At 45.9% G+C, this 12,435-nt stretch overlaps 22 non-coding genes across 22 annotated transcripts; all 22 read right to left on the reverse strand.

The window, feature by feature from the left end:
- Nucleotides 1–113: 113 nt before the first annotated feature.
- On the reverse strand, nucleotides 114–195 carry trnas-gcu (transfer RNA serine (anticodon GCU)). Its single transcript has one exon. It is a non-coding gene; the product is annotated as a tRNA-Ser (tRNA).
- An 888-nt stretch (nucleotides 196–1,083) lies between these two features.
- trnas-gcu (transfer RNA serine (anticodon GCU)) lies at nucleotides 1,084–1,165 on the reverse strand. Its single transcript has one exon. It is a non-coding gene; the product is annotated as a tRNA-Ser (tRNA).
- A 295-nt stretch (nucleotides 1,166–1,460) lies between these two features.
- On the reverse strand, nucleotides 1,461–1,542 carry trnas-gcu (transfer RNA serine (anticodon GCU)). The gene has a single exon. It is a non-coding gene; the product is annotated as a tRNA-Ser (tRNA).
- Nucleotides 1,543–2,430: 888 nt separating this feature from the next.
- Nucleotides 2,431–2,512, reverse strand: trnas-gcu (transfer RNA serine (anticodon GCU)). The gene has a single exon. It is a non-coding gene; the product is annotated as a tRNA-Ser (tRNA).
- A 134-nt stretch (nucleotides 2,513–2,646) lies between these two features.
- Nucleotides 2,647–2,728, reverse strand: trnas-gcu (transfer RNA serine (anticodon GCU)). The gene has a single exon. It is a non-coding gene; the product is annotated as a tRNA-Ser (tRNA).
- A 295-nt stretch (nucleotides 2,729–3,023) lies between these two features.
- Nucleotides 3,024–3,105, reverse strand: trnas-gcu (transfer RNA serine (anticodon GCU)). The gene has a single exon. It is a non-coding gene; the product is annotated as a tRNA-Ser (tRNA).
- An 888-nt stretch (nucleotides 3,106–3,993) lies between these two features.
- On the reverse strand, nucleotides 3,994–4,075 carry trnas-gcu (transfer RNA serine (anticodon GCU)). Its single transcript has one exon. It is a non-coding gene; the product is annotated as a tRNA-Ser (tRNA).
- Nucleotides 4,076–4,370: 295 nt separating this feature from the next.
- trnas-gcu (transfer RNA serine (anticodon GCU)) lies at nucleotides 4,371–4,452 on the reverse strand. The gene has a single exon. It is a non-coding gene; the product is annotated as a tRNA-Ser (tRNA).
- A 134-nt stretch (nucleotides 4,453–4,586) lies between these two features.
- On the reverse strand, nucleotides 4,587–4,668 carry trnas-gcu (transfer RNA serine (anticodon GCU)). The gene has a single exon. It is a non-coding gene; the product is annotated as a tRNA-Ser (tRNA).
- A 295-nt stretch (nucleotides 4,669–4,963) lies between these two features.
- trnas-gcu (transfer RNA serine (anticodon GCU)) lies at nucleotides 4,964–5,045 on the reverse strand. Its single transcript has one exon. It is a non-coding gene; the product is annotated as a tRNA-Ser (tRNA).
- A 295-nt stretch (nucleotides 5,046–5,340) lies between these two features.
- On the reverse strand, nucleotides 5,341–5,422 carry trnas-gcu (transfer RNA serine (anticodon GCU)). The gene has a single exon. It is a non-coding gene; the product is annotated as a tRNA-Ser (tRNA).
- Nucleotides 5,423–5,717: 295 nt separating this feature from the next.
- trnas-gcu (transfer RNA serine (anticodon GCU)) lies at nucleotides 5,718–5,799 on the reverse strand. Its single transcript has one exon. It is a non-coding gene; the product is annotated as a tRNA-Ser (tRNA).
- An 888-nt stretch (nucleotides 5,800–6,687) lies between these two features.
- Nucleotides 6,688–6,769, reverse strand: trnas-gcu (transfer RNA serine (anticodon GCU)). The gene has a single exon. It is a non-coding gene; the product is annotated as a tRNA-Ser (tRNA).
- Nucleotides 6,770–6,903: 134 nt separating this feature from the next.
- Nucleotides 6,904–6,985, reverse strand: trnas-gcu (transfer RNA serine (anticodon GCU)). The gene has a single exon. It is a non-coding gene; the product is annotated as a tRNA-Ser (tRNA).
- Nucleotides 6,986–7,280: 295 nt separating this feature from the next.
- trnas-gcu (transfer RNA serine (anticodon GCU)) lies at nucleotides 7,281–7,362 on the reverse strand. Its single transcript has one exon. It is a non-coding gene; the product is annotated as a tRNA-Ser (tRNA).
- An 888-nt stretch (nucleotides 7,363–8,250) lies between these two features.
- On the reverse strand, nucleotides 8,251–8,332 carry trnas-gcu (transfer RNA serine (anticodon GCU)). Its single transcript has one exon. It is a non-coding gene; the product is annotated as a tRNA-Ser (tRNA).
- A 295-nt stretch (nucleotides 8,333–8,627) lies between these two features.
- trnas-gcu (transfer RNA serine (anticodon GCU)) lies at nucleotides 8,628–8,709 on the reverse strand. Its single transcript has one exon. It is a non-coding gene; the product is annotated as a tRNA-Ser (tRNA).
- A 134-nt stretch (nucleotides 8,710–8,843) lies between these two features.
- On the reverse strand, nucleotides 8,844–8,925 carry trnas-gcu (transfer RNA serine (anticodon GCU)). The gene has a single exon. It is a non-coding gene; the product is annotated as a tRNA-Ser (tRNA).
- A 295-nt stretch (nucleotides 8,926–9,220) lies between these two features.
- On the reverse strand, nucleotides 9,221–9,302 carry trnas-gcu (transfer RNA serine (anticodon GCU)). Its single transcript has one exon. It is a non-coding gene; the product is annotated as a tRNA-Ser (tRNA).
- Nucleotides 9,303–10,190: 888 nt separating this feature from the next.
- trnas-gcu (transfer RNA serine (anticodon GCU)) lies at nucleotides 10,191–10,272 on the reverse strand. Its single transcript has one exon. It is a non-coding gene; the product is annotated as a tRNA-Ser (tRNA).
- Nucleotides 10,273–10,567: 295 nt separating this feature from the next.
- trnas-gcu (transfer RNA serine (anticodon GCU)) lies at nucleotides 10,568–10,649 on the reverse strand. Its single transcript has one exon. It is a non-coding gene; the product is annotated as a tRNA-Ser (tRNA).
- A 1,104-nt stretch (nucleotides 10,650–11,753) lies between these two features.
- On the reverse strand, nucleotides 11,754–11,835 carry trnas-gcu (transfer RNA serine (anticodon GCU)). The gene has a single exon. It is a non-coding gene; the product is annotated as a tRNA-Ser (tRNA).
- Between the last annotated feature and the right edge of the window lie 600 nt (nucleotides 11,836–12,435).

Below are 12,435 nucleotides of genomic sequence, written 5' to 3' on the forward strand. Positions count from 1 at the left end.
GAAAAGCATTGAGCTTTGACATTACTGATTATCTTTAGCAGTTACGAGGTCAAAATACGCCCCTTAACGATACTGTATCTTTGGAAAGAGATGACACCCTTTGCAAATGCAATCGACGAGGATGGGATTCGAACCCACGCGTGCAGAGCACAATGGATTAGCAGTCCATCGCCTTAACCACTCGGCCACCTCGTCACTGGGCACATTCAGTGGAATGTTTTCTGACGGAAAGTTATCGAGGTTTCACATTGCTGATTATTTGTGGCAGTTGTGAGATAGGGCATCAAATATCCCAAGCACAATGTGTCAGCAGTCCATCGCCATAACCACTCGGCCACCTCGTCACTGAGTCACAATGAGTGGAAAGTTTTCCAAAGGAAAAGCATTGAGCTTTGACATTACTGATTATCTTTAGCAGTTACGAGGTCAAAATATGCCCCTTAACGATACTGTATCTTTGGAAAGAGATGACACCCTTTGCAAATGCAATCGACGAGGATGGGATTGGAACCCACGCGTGCAGAGCACAATGGATTAGCAGTCCATCGCCTTAACCACTCGGCCACCTCGTCAGTGACTCACGGCGAGTGGAAAGTTTTCCAATAGAAAACCGCTGAGGTTTGATGTCTGTTATTATATAGTAGCAGTTATGAGATAGGTGAAAACATGGCCCTTAATGATAGTGCATCTTCGGAAAGAATAGAATCGACGAGGATGGGATTCGAACCCACGCGTGCAGAGCACAATGGATTAGCAGTCCATCGCCTTAACCACTCGCCCACCTCGTCACTGGGCACATTCAGTGGAATGTTTTCTGACGGAAAGTTATCGAGGTTTCACATTGCTGATTATTTGTGGCAGTTGTGAGATAGGGCATCAAATATCCCAAGCACAATGTGTCAGCAGTCCATCGCCATAACCACTCGGCCACCTCGTCACTGAGTCACAATGAGTGGAAAGTTTTCCAAATGAAAAGCATTGAGCTTTGACATTACTGATTATCTTTAGCAGTTACGAGGTCAAAATACGCCCCTTAACGATACTGTATCTTTGGAAAGAGATGACACCCTTTGCAAATGCAATCGACGAGGATGGGATTCGAACCCACGCGTGCAGAGCACAATGGATTAGCAGTCCATCGCCTTAACCACTCGGCCACCTCGTCACTGGGCACATTCAGTGGAATGTTTTCTGACGGAAAGTTATCGAGGTTTCACATTGCTGATTATTTGTGGCAGTTGTGAGATAGGGCATCAAATATCCCAAGCACAATGTGTCAGCAGTCCATCGCCATAACCACTCGGCCACCTCGTCACTGAGTCACAATGAGTGGAAAGTTTTCCAAAGGAAAAGCATTGAGCTTTGACATTACTGATTATCTTTAGCAGTTACGAGGTCAAAATATGCCCCTTAACGATACTGTATCTTTGGAAAGAGATGACACCCTTTGCAAATGCAATCGACGAGGATGGGATTCGAACCCACGCGTGCAGAGCACAATGGATTAGCAGTCCATCGCCTTAACCACTCGGCCACCTCGTCAGTGACTCACGGCGAGTGGAAAGTTTTCCAATAGAAAACCGCTGAGGTTTGATGTCAGTTATTATATAGTAGCAGTTATGAGATAGGTGAAAACATGGCCCTTAATGATAGTGCATCTTCGGAAAGAATAGAATCGACGAGGATGGGATTCGAACCCACGCGTGCAGAGCACAATGGATTAGCAGTCCATCGCCTTAACCACTCGGCCATTTCGTCACTGGGCACATTCAGTGGAATGTTTTCTGACGGAAAGTTATCGAGGTTTCACATTGCTGATTATTTGTGGCAGTTGTGAGATAGGGCATCAAATATCCCAAGCACAATGTGTCAGCAGTCCATCGCCATAACCACTCGGCCACCTCGTCACTGAGTCACAATGAGTGGAAAGTTTTCCAAAGGAAAAGCATTGAGCTTTGACATTACTGATTATCTTTAGCAGTTACGAGGTCAAAATACGCCCCTTAACGATACTGTATCTTTGGAAAGAGATGACACCCTTTGCAAATGCAATCGACGAGGATGGGATTCGAACCCACGCGTGCAGAGCACAATGGATTAGCAGTCCATCGTCTTAACAACTCGGCCACCTCGTCACTGGGCACATTCAGTGGAATGTTTTCTGACGGAAAGTTATCGAGGTTTCACATTGCTGATTATTTGTGGCAGTTGTGAGATAGGGCATCAAATATCCCAAGCACAATGTGTCAGCAGTCCATCGCCATAACCACTCGGCCACCTCGTCACTGAGTCACAATGAGTGGAAAGTTTTCCAAAGGAAAAGCATTGAGCTTTGACATTACTGATTATCTTTAGCAGTTACGAGGTCAAAATATGCCCCTTAACGATACTGTATCTTTGGAAAGAGATGACACCCTTTGCAAATGCAATCGACGAGGATGGGATTCGAACCCACGCGTGCAGAGCACAATGGATTAGCAGTCCATCGCCTTAACCACTCGGCCACCTCGTCAGTGCCTCACGGCGAGTGGAAAGTTTTCCAATAGAAAACCGCTGAGGTTTGATGTCTGTTATTATATAGTAGCAGTTATGAGATAGGTGAAAACATGGCCCTTAATGATAGTGCATCTTCGGAAAGAACAGAATCGACGAGGATGGGATTCGAACCCACGCGTGCAGAGCACAATGGATTAGCAGTCCATCGCCTTAACCACTCGGCCACCTCGTCACTGGGCACATTCAGTGGAATGTTTTCTGACGGAAAGTTATCGAGGTTTCACATTGCTGATTATTTGTGGCAGTTGTGAGATAGGGCATCAAATATCCCAAGCACAATGTGTCAGCAGTCCATCGCCATAACCACTCGGCCACCTCGTCACTGAGTCACAATGAGTGGAAAGTTTTCCAAAGGAAAAGCATTGAGCTTTGACATTACTGATTATCTTTAGCAGTTATGAGGTCAAAATACGCCCCTTAACGATACTGTATCTTTGGAAAGAGATGACACCCTTTGCAAATGCAATCGACGAGGATGGGATTCGAACCCACGCGTGCAGAGCACAATGGATTAGCAGTCCATCGCCTTAACCACTCGGCCACCTCGTCACTGGGCACATTCAGTGGAATGTTTTCTGACGGAAAGTTATCGAGGTTTCACATTGCTGATTATTTGTGGCAGTTGTGAGATAGGGCATCAAATATCCCAAGCACAATGTGTCAGCAGTCCATCGCCATAACCACTCGGCCACCTCGTCACTGAGTCACAATGAGTGGAAAGTTTTCCAAAGGAAAAGCATTGAGCTTTGACATTACTGATTATCTTTAGCAGTTACGAGGTCAAAATATGCCCCTTAACGATACTGTATCTTTGGAAAGAGATGACACCCTTTGCAAATGCAATCGACGAGGATGGGATTGGAACCCACGCGTGCAGAGCACAATGGATTAGCAGTCCATCGCCTTAACCACTCGGCCACCTCGTCAGTGACTCACGGCGAGTGGAAAGTTTTCCAATAGAAAACCGCTGAGGTTTGATGTCTGTTATTATATAGTAGCAGTTATGAGATAGGTGAAAACATGGCCCTTAATGATAGTGCATCTTCGGAAAGAATAGAATCGACGAGGATGGGATTCGAACCCACGCGTGCAGAGCACAATGGATTAGCAGTCCATCGCCTTAACCACTCGCCCACCTCGTCACTGGGCACATTCAGTGGAATGTTTTCTGACGGAAAGTTATCGAGGTTTCACATTGCTGATTATTTGTGGCAGTTGTGAGATAGGGCATCAAATATCCCAAGCACAATGTGTCAGCAGTCCATCGCCATAACCACTCGGCCACCTCGTCACTGAGTCACAATGAGTGGAAAGTTTTCCAAATGAAAAGCATTGAGCTTTGACATTACTGATTATCTTTAGCAGTTACGAGGTCAAAATACGCCCCTTAACGATACTGCATCTTTGGAAAGAGATGACACCCTTTGCAAATGCAATCGACGAGGATGGGATTCGAACCCACGCGTGCAGAGCACAATGGATTAGCAGTCCATCGCCTTAACCACTCGGCCACCTCGTCACTGGGCACATTCAGTGGAATGTTTTCTGACGGAAAGTTATCGAGGTTTCACATTGCTGATTATTTGTGGCAGTTGTGAGATAGGGCATCAAATATCCCAAGCACAATGTGTCAGCAGTCCATCGCCATAACCACTCGGCCACCTCGTCACTGAGTCACAATGAGTGGAAAGTTTTCCAAAGGAAAAGCATTGAGCTTTGACATTACTGATTATCTTTAGCAGTTACGAGGTCAAAATATGCCCCTTAACGATACTGTATCTTTGGAAAGAGATGACACCCTTTGCAAATGCAATCGACGAGGATGGGATTCGAACCCACGCGTGCAGAGCACAATGGATTAGCAGTCCATCGCCTTAACCACTCGGCCACCTCGTCAGTGACTCACGGCGAGTGGAAAGTTTTCCAATAGAAAACCGCTGAGGTTTGATGTCAGTTATTATATAGTAGCAGTTATGAGATAGGTGAAAACATGGCCCTTAATGATAGTGCATCTTCGGAAAGAATAGAATCGACGAGGATGGGATTCGAACCCACGCGTGCAGAGCACAATGGATTAGCAGTCCATCGCCTTAACCACTCGGCCACCTCGTCACTGGGCACATTATGTGGAATGTTTTCTGACGGAAAGTTATCGAGGTTTCACATTGCTGATTATTTGTGGCAGTTGTGAGATAGGGCATCAAATATCCCAAGCACAATGTGTCAGCAGTCCATCGCCATAACCACTCGGCCACCTCGTCACTGAGTCACAATGAGTGGAAAGTTTTCCAAAGGAAAAGCATTGAGCTTTGACATTACTGATTATCTTTAGCAGTTACGAGGTCAAAATACGCCCCTTAACGATACTGTATCTTTGGAAAGAGATGACACCCTTTGCAAATGCAATCGACGAGGATGGGATTCGAACCCACGCGTGCAGAGCACAATGGATTAGCAGTCCATCGCCTTAACCACTCGGCCACCTCGTCACTGGGCACATTCAGTGGAATGTTTTCTGACGGAAAGTTATCGAGGTTTCACATTGCTGATTATTTGTGGCAGTTGTGAGATAGGGCATCAAATATCCCAAGCACAATGTGTCAGCAGTCCATCGCCATAACCACTCGGCCACCTCGTCACTGAGTCACAATGAGTGGAAAGTTTTCCAAAGGAAAAGCATTGAGCTTTGACATTACTGATTATCTTTAGCAGTTACGAGGTCAAAATATGCCCCTTAACGATACTGTATCTTTGGAAAGAGATGACACCCTTTGCAAATGCAATCGACGAGGATGGGATTCGAACCCACGCGTGCAGAGCACAATGGATTAGCAGTCCATCGCCTTAACCACTCGGCCACCTCGTCACTGGGCACATTCAGTGGAATGTTTTCTGACGGAAAGTTATCGAGGTTTCACATTGCTGATTATTTGTGGCAGTTGTGAGATAGGGCATCAAATATCCCAAGCACAATGTGTCAGCAGTCCATCGCCATAACCACTCGGCCACCTCGTCACTGAGTCACAATGAGTGGAAAGTTTTCCAAAGGAAAAGCATTGAGCTTTGACATTACTGATTATCTTTAGCAGTTACGAGGTCAAAATATGCCCCTTAACGATACTGTATCTTTGGAAAGAGATGACACCCTTTGCAAATGCAATCGACGAGGATGGGATTCGAACCCACGCGTGCAGAGCACAATGGATTAGCAGTCCATCGCCTTAACCACTCGGCCACCTCGTCAGTGACTCACGGCGAGTGGAAAGTTTTCCAATAGAAAACCGCTGAGGTTTGATGTCAGTTATTATATAGTAGCAGTTATGAGATAGGTGAAAACATGGCCCTTAATGATAGTGCATCTTCGGAAAGAATAGAATCGACGAGGATGGGATTCGAACCCACGCGTGCAGAGCACAATGGATTAGCAGTCCATCGCCTTAACCACTCGGCCATTTCGTCACTGGGCACATTCAGTGGAATGTTTTCTGACGGAAAGTTATCGAGGTTTCACATTGCTGATTATTTGTGGCAGTTGTGAGATAGGGCATCAAATATCCCAAGCACAATGTGTCAGCAGTCCATCGCCATAACCACTCGGCCACCTCGTCACTGAGTCACAATGAGTGGAAAGTTTTCCAAAGGAAAAGCATTGAGCTTTGACATTACTGATTATCTTTAGCAGTTACGAGGTCAAAATACGCCCCTTAACGATACTGTATCTTTGGAAAGAGATGACACCCTTTGCAAATGCAATCGACGAGGATGGGATTCGAACCCACGCGTGCAGAGCACAATGGATTAGCAGTCCATCGTCTTAACAACTCGGCCACCTCGTCACTGGGCACATTCAGTGGAATGTTTTCTGACGGAAAGTTATCGAGGTTTCACATTGCTGATTATTTGTGGCAGTTGTGAGATAGGGCATCAAATATCCCAAGCACAATGTGTCAGCAGTCCATCGCCATAACCACTCGGCCACCTCGTCACTGAGTCACAATGAGTGGAAAGTTTTCCAAAGGAAAAGCATTGAGCTTTGACATTACTGATTATCTTTAGCAGTTACGAGGTCAAAATATGCCCCTTAACGATACTGTATCTTTGGAAAGAGATGACACCCTTTGCAAATGCAATCGACGAGGATGGGATTCGAACCCACGCGTGCAGAGCACAATGGATTAGCAGTCCATCGCCTTAACCACTCGGCCACCTCGTCAGTGCCTCACGGCGAGTGGAAAGTTTTCCAATAGAAAACCGCTGAGGTTTGATGTCTGTTATTATATAGTAGCAGTTATGAGATAGGTGAAAACATGGCCCTTAATGATAGTGCATCTTCGGAAAGAACAGAATCGACGAGGATGGGATTCGAACCCACGCGTGCAGAGCACAATGGATTAGCAGTCCATCGCCTTAACCACTCGGCCACCTCGTCACTGGGCACATTCAGTGGAATGTTTTCTGACGGAAAGTTATCGAGGTTTCACATTGCTGATTATTTGTGGCAGTTGTGAGATAGGGCATCAAATATCCCAAGCACAATGTGTCAGCAGTCCATCGCCATAACCACTCGGCCACCTCGTCACTGAGTCACAATGAGTGGAAAGTTTTCCAAAGGAAAAGCATTGAGCTTTGACATTACTGATTATCTTTAGCAGTTATGAGGTCAAAATACGCCCCTTAACGATACTGTATCTTTGGAAAGAGATGACACCCTTTGCAAATGCAATCGACGAGGATGGGATTCGAACCCACGCGTGCAGAGCACAATGGATTAGCAGTCCATCGCCTTAACCACTCGGCCACCTCGTCACTGGGCACATTCAGTGGAATGTTTTCTGACGGAAAGTTATCGAGGTTTCACATTGCTGATTATTTGTGGCAGTTGTGAGATAGGGCATCAAATATCCCAAGCACAATGTGTCAGCAGTCCATCGCCATAACCACTCGGCCACCTCGTCACTGAGTCACAATGAGTGGAAAGTTTTCCAAAGGAAAAGCATTGAGCTTTGACATTACTGATTATCTTTAGCAGTTACGAGGTCAAAATATGCCCCTTAACGATACTGTATCTTTGGAAAGAGATGACACCCTTTGCAAATGCAATCGACGAGGATGGGATTGGAACCCACGCGTGCAGAGCACAATGGATTAGCAGTCCATCGCCTTAACCACTCGGCCACCTCGTCAGTGACTCACGGCGAGTGGAAAGTTTTCCAATAGAAAACCGCTGAGGTTTGATGTCTGTTATTATATAGTAGCAGTTATGAGATAGGTGAAAACATGGCCCTTAATGATAGTGCATCTTCGGAAAGAATAGAATCGACGAGGATGGGATTCGAACCCACGCGTGCAGAGCACAATGGATTAGCAGTCCATCGCCTTAACCACTCGCCCACCTCGTCACTGGGCACATTCAGTGGAATGTTTTCTGACGGAAAGTTATCGAGGTTTCACATTGCTGATTATTTGTGGCAGTTGTGAGATAGGGCATCAAATATCCCAAGCACAATGTGTCAGCAGTCCATCGCCATAACCACTCGGCCACCTCGTCACTGAGTCACAATGAGTGGAAAGTTTTCCAAATGAAAAGCATTGAGCTTTGACATTACTGATTATCTTTAGCAGTTACGAGGTCAAAATACGCCCCTTAACGATACTGCATCTTTGGAAAGAGATGACACCCTTTGCAAATGCAATCGACGAGGATGGGATTCGAACCCACGCGTGCAGAGCACAATGGATTAGCAGTCCATCGCCTTAACCACTCGGCCACCTCGTCACTGGGCACATTCAGTGGAATGTTTTCTGACGGAAAGTTATCGAGGTTTCACATTGCTGATTATTTGTGGCAGTTGTGAGATAGGGCATCAAATATCCCAAGCACAATGTGTCAGCAGTCCATCGCCATAACCACTCGGCCACCTCGTCACTGAGTCACAATGAGTGGAAAGTTTTCCAAAGGAAAAGCATTGAGCTTTGACATTACTGATTATCTTTAGCAGTTACGAGGTCAAAATATGCCCCTTAACGATACTGTATCTTTGGAAAGAGATGACACCCTTTGCAAATGCAATCGACGAGGATGGGATTCGAACCCACGCGTGCAGAGCACAATGGATTAGCAGTCCATCGCCTTAACCACTCGGCCACCTCGTCAGTGACTCACGGCGAGTGGAAAGTTTTCCAATAGAAAACCGCTGAGGTTTGATGTCAGTTATTATATAGTAGCAGTTATGAGATAGGTGAAAACATGGCCCTTAATGATAGTGCATCTTCGGAAAGAATAGAATCGACGAGGATGGGATTCGAACCCACGCGTGCAGAGCACAATGGATTAGCAGTCCATCGCCTTAACCACTCGGCCACCTCGTCACTGGGCACATTATGTGGAATGTTTTCTGACGGAAAGTTATCGAGGTTTCACATTGCTGATTATTTGTGGCAGTTGTGAGATAGGGCATCAAATATCCCAAGCACAATGTGTCAGCAGTCCATCGCCATAACCACTCGGCCACCTCGTCACTGAGTCACAATGAGTGGAAAGTTTTCCAAAGGAAAAGCATTGAGCTTTGACATTACTGATTATCTTTAGCAGTTACGAGGTCAAAATACGCCCCTTAACGATACTGTATCTTTGGAAAGAGATGACACCCTTTGCAAATGCAATCGACGAGGATGGGATTCGAACCCACGCGTGCAGAGCACAATGGATTAGCAGTCCATCGCCTTAACCACTCGGCCACCTCGTCACTGGGCACATTCAGTGGAATGTTTTCTGACGGAAAGTTATCGAGGTTTCACATTGCTGATTATTTGTGGCAGTTGTGAGATAGGGCATCAAATATCCCAAGCACAATGTGTCAGCAGTCCATCGCCATAACCACTCGGCCACCTCGTCACTGAGTCACAATGAGTGGAAAGTTTTCCAAAGGAAAAGCATTGAGCTTTGACATTACTGATTATCTTTAGCAGTTACGAGGTCAAAATATGCCCCTTAACGATACTGTATCTTTGGAAAGAGATGACACCCTTTGCAAATGCAATCGACGAGGATGGGATTGGAACCCACGCGTGCAGAGCACAATGGATTAGCAGTCCATCGCCTTAACCACTCGGCCACCTCGTCAGTGACTCACGGCGAGTGGAAAGTTTTCCAATAGAAAACCGCTGAGGTTTGATGTCTGTTATTATATAGTAGCAGTTATGAGATAGGTGAAAACATGGCCCTTAATGATAGTGCATCTTCGGAAAGAATAGAATCGACGAGGATGGGATTCGAACCCACGCGTGCAGAGCACAATGGATTAGCAGTCCATCGCCTTAACCACTCGCCCACCTCGTCACTGGGCACATTCAGTGGAATGTTTTCTGACGGAAAGTTATCGAGGTTTCACATTGCTGATTATTTGTGGCAGTTGTGAGATAGGGCATCAAATATCCCAAGCACAATGTGTCAGCAGTCCATCGCCATAACCACTCGGCCACCTCGTCACTGAGTCACAATGAGTGGAAAGTTTTCCAAATGAAAAGCATTGAGCTTTGACATTACTGATTATCTTTAGCAGTTACGAGGTCAAAATACGCCCCTTAACGATACTGTATCTTTGGAAAGAGATGACACCCTTTGCAAATGCAATCGACGAGGATGGGATTCGAACCCACGCGTGCAGAGCACAATGGATTAGCAGTCCATCGCCTTAACCACTCGGCCACCTCGTCACTGGGCACATTCAGTGGAATGTTTTCTGACGGAAAGTTATCGAGGTTTCACATTGCTGATTATTTGTGGCAGTTGTGAGATAGGGCATCAAATATCCCAAGCACAATGTGTCAGCAGTCCATCGCCATAACCACTCGGCCACCTCGTCACTGAGTCACAATGAGTGGAAAGTTTTCCAAAGGAAAAGCATTGAGCTTTGACATTACTGATTATCTTTAGCAGTTACGAGGTCAAAATATGCCCCTTAACGATACTGTATCTTTGGAAAGAGATGACACCCTTTGCAAATGCAATCGACGAGGATGGGATTCGAACCCACGCGTGCAGAGCACAATGGATTAGCAGTCCATCGCCTTAACCACTCGGCCACCTCGTCAGTGACTCACGGCGAGTGGAAAGTTTTCCAATAGAAAACCGCTGAGGTTTGATGTCAGTTATTATATAGTAGCAGTTATGAGATAGGTGAAAACATGGCCCTTAATGATAGTGCATCTTCGGAAAGAATAGAATCGACGAGGATGGGATTCGAACCCACGCGTGCAGAGCACAATGGATTAGCAGTCCATCGCCTTAACCACTCGCCCACCTCGTCACTGGGCACATTCAGTGGAATGTTTTCTGACGGAAAGTTATCGAGGTTTCACATTGCTGATTATTTGTGGCAGTTGTGAGATAGGGCATCAAATATCCCAAGCACAATGTGTCAGCAGTCCATCGCCATAACCACTCGGCCACCTCGTCACTGAGTCACAATGAGTGGAAAGTTTTCCAAATGAAAAGCATTGAGCTTTGACATTACTGATTATCTTTAGCAGTTACGAGGTCAAAATACGCCCCTTAACGATACTGTATCTTTGGAAAGAGATGACACCCTTTGCAAATGCAATCGACGAGGATGGGATTGGAACCCACGCGTGCAGAGCACAATGGATTAGCAGTCCATCGCCTTAACCACTCGGCCACCTCGTCAGTGACTCACGGCGAGTGGAAAGTTTTCCAATAGAAAACCGCTGAGGTTTGATGTCTGTTATTATATAGTAGCAGTTATGAGATAGGTGAAAACATGGCCCTTAATGATAGTGCATCTTCGGAAAGAATAGAATCGACGAGGATGGGATTCGAACCCACGCGTGCAGAGCACAATGGATTAGCAGTCCATCGCCTTAACCACTCGCCCACCTCGTCACTGGGCACATTCAGTGGAATGTTTTCTGACGGAAAGTTATCGAGGTTTCACATTGCTGATTATTTGTGGCAGTTGTGAGATAGGGCATCAAATATCCCAAGCACAATGTGTCAGCAGTCCATCGCCATAACCACTCGGCCACCTCGTCACTGAGTCACAATGAGTGGAAAGTTTTCCAAATGAAAAGCATTGAGCTTTGACATTACTGATTATCTTTAGCAGTTACGAGGTCAAAATACGCCCCTTAACGATACTGTATCTTTGGAAAGAGATGACACCCTTTGCAAATGCAATCGACGAGGATGGGATTCGAACCCACGCGTGCAGAGCACAATGGATTAGCAGTCCATCGCCTTAACCACTCGGCCACCTCGTCACTGGGCACATTCAGTGGAATGTTTTCTGACGGAAAGTTATCGAGGTTTCACATTGCTGATTATTTGTGGCAGTTGTGAGATAGGGCATCAAATATCCCAAGCACAATGTGTCAGCAGTCCATCGCCATAACCACTCGGCCACCTCGTCACTGAGTCACAATGAGTGGAAAGTTTTCCAAAGGAAAAGCATTGAGCTTTGACATTACTGATTATCTTTAGCAGTTACGAGGTCAAAATATGCCCCTTAACGATACTGTATCTTTGGAAAGAGATGACACCCTTTGCAAATGCAATCGACGAGGATGGGATTGGAACCCACGCGTGCAGAGCACAATGGATTAGCAGTCCATCGCCTTAACCACTCGGCCACCTCGTCACTGGGCACATTCAGTGGAATGTTTTCTGACGGAAAGTTATCGAGGTTTCACATTGCTGATTATTTGTGGCAGTTGTGAGATAGGGCATCAAATATCCCAAGCACAATGTGTCAGCAGTCCATCGCCATAACCACTCGGCCACCTCGTCACTGAGTCACAATGAGTGGAAAGTTTTCCAAAGGAAAAGCATTGAGCTTTGACATTACTGATTATCTTTAGCAG

Source organism: Alosa pseudoharengus, unplaced genomic scaffold, assembly GCF_046254945.1.
Source record: "Alosa pseudoharengus isolate Yale_2024_CS ecotype anadromous, Long Island Sound unplaced genomic scaffold, YU_APseudo_1.1 YU_APseudo_1.1_scf_17, whole genome shotgun sequence".
Lineage (NCBI taxonomy): Eukaryota > Metazoa > Chordata > Actinopteri > Clupeiformes > Clupeidae > Alosa > Alosa pseudoharengus.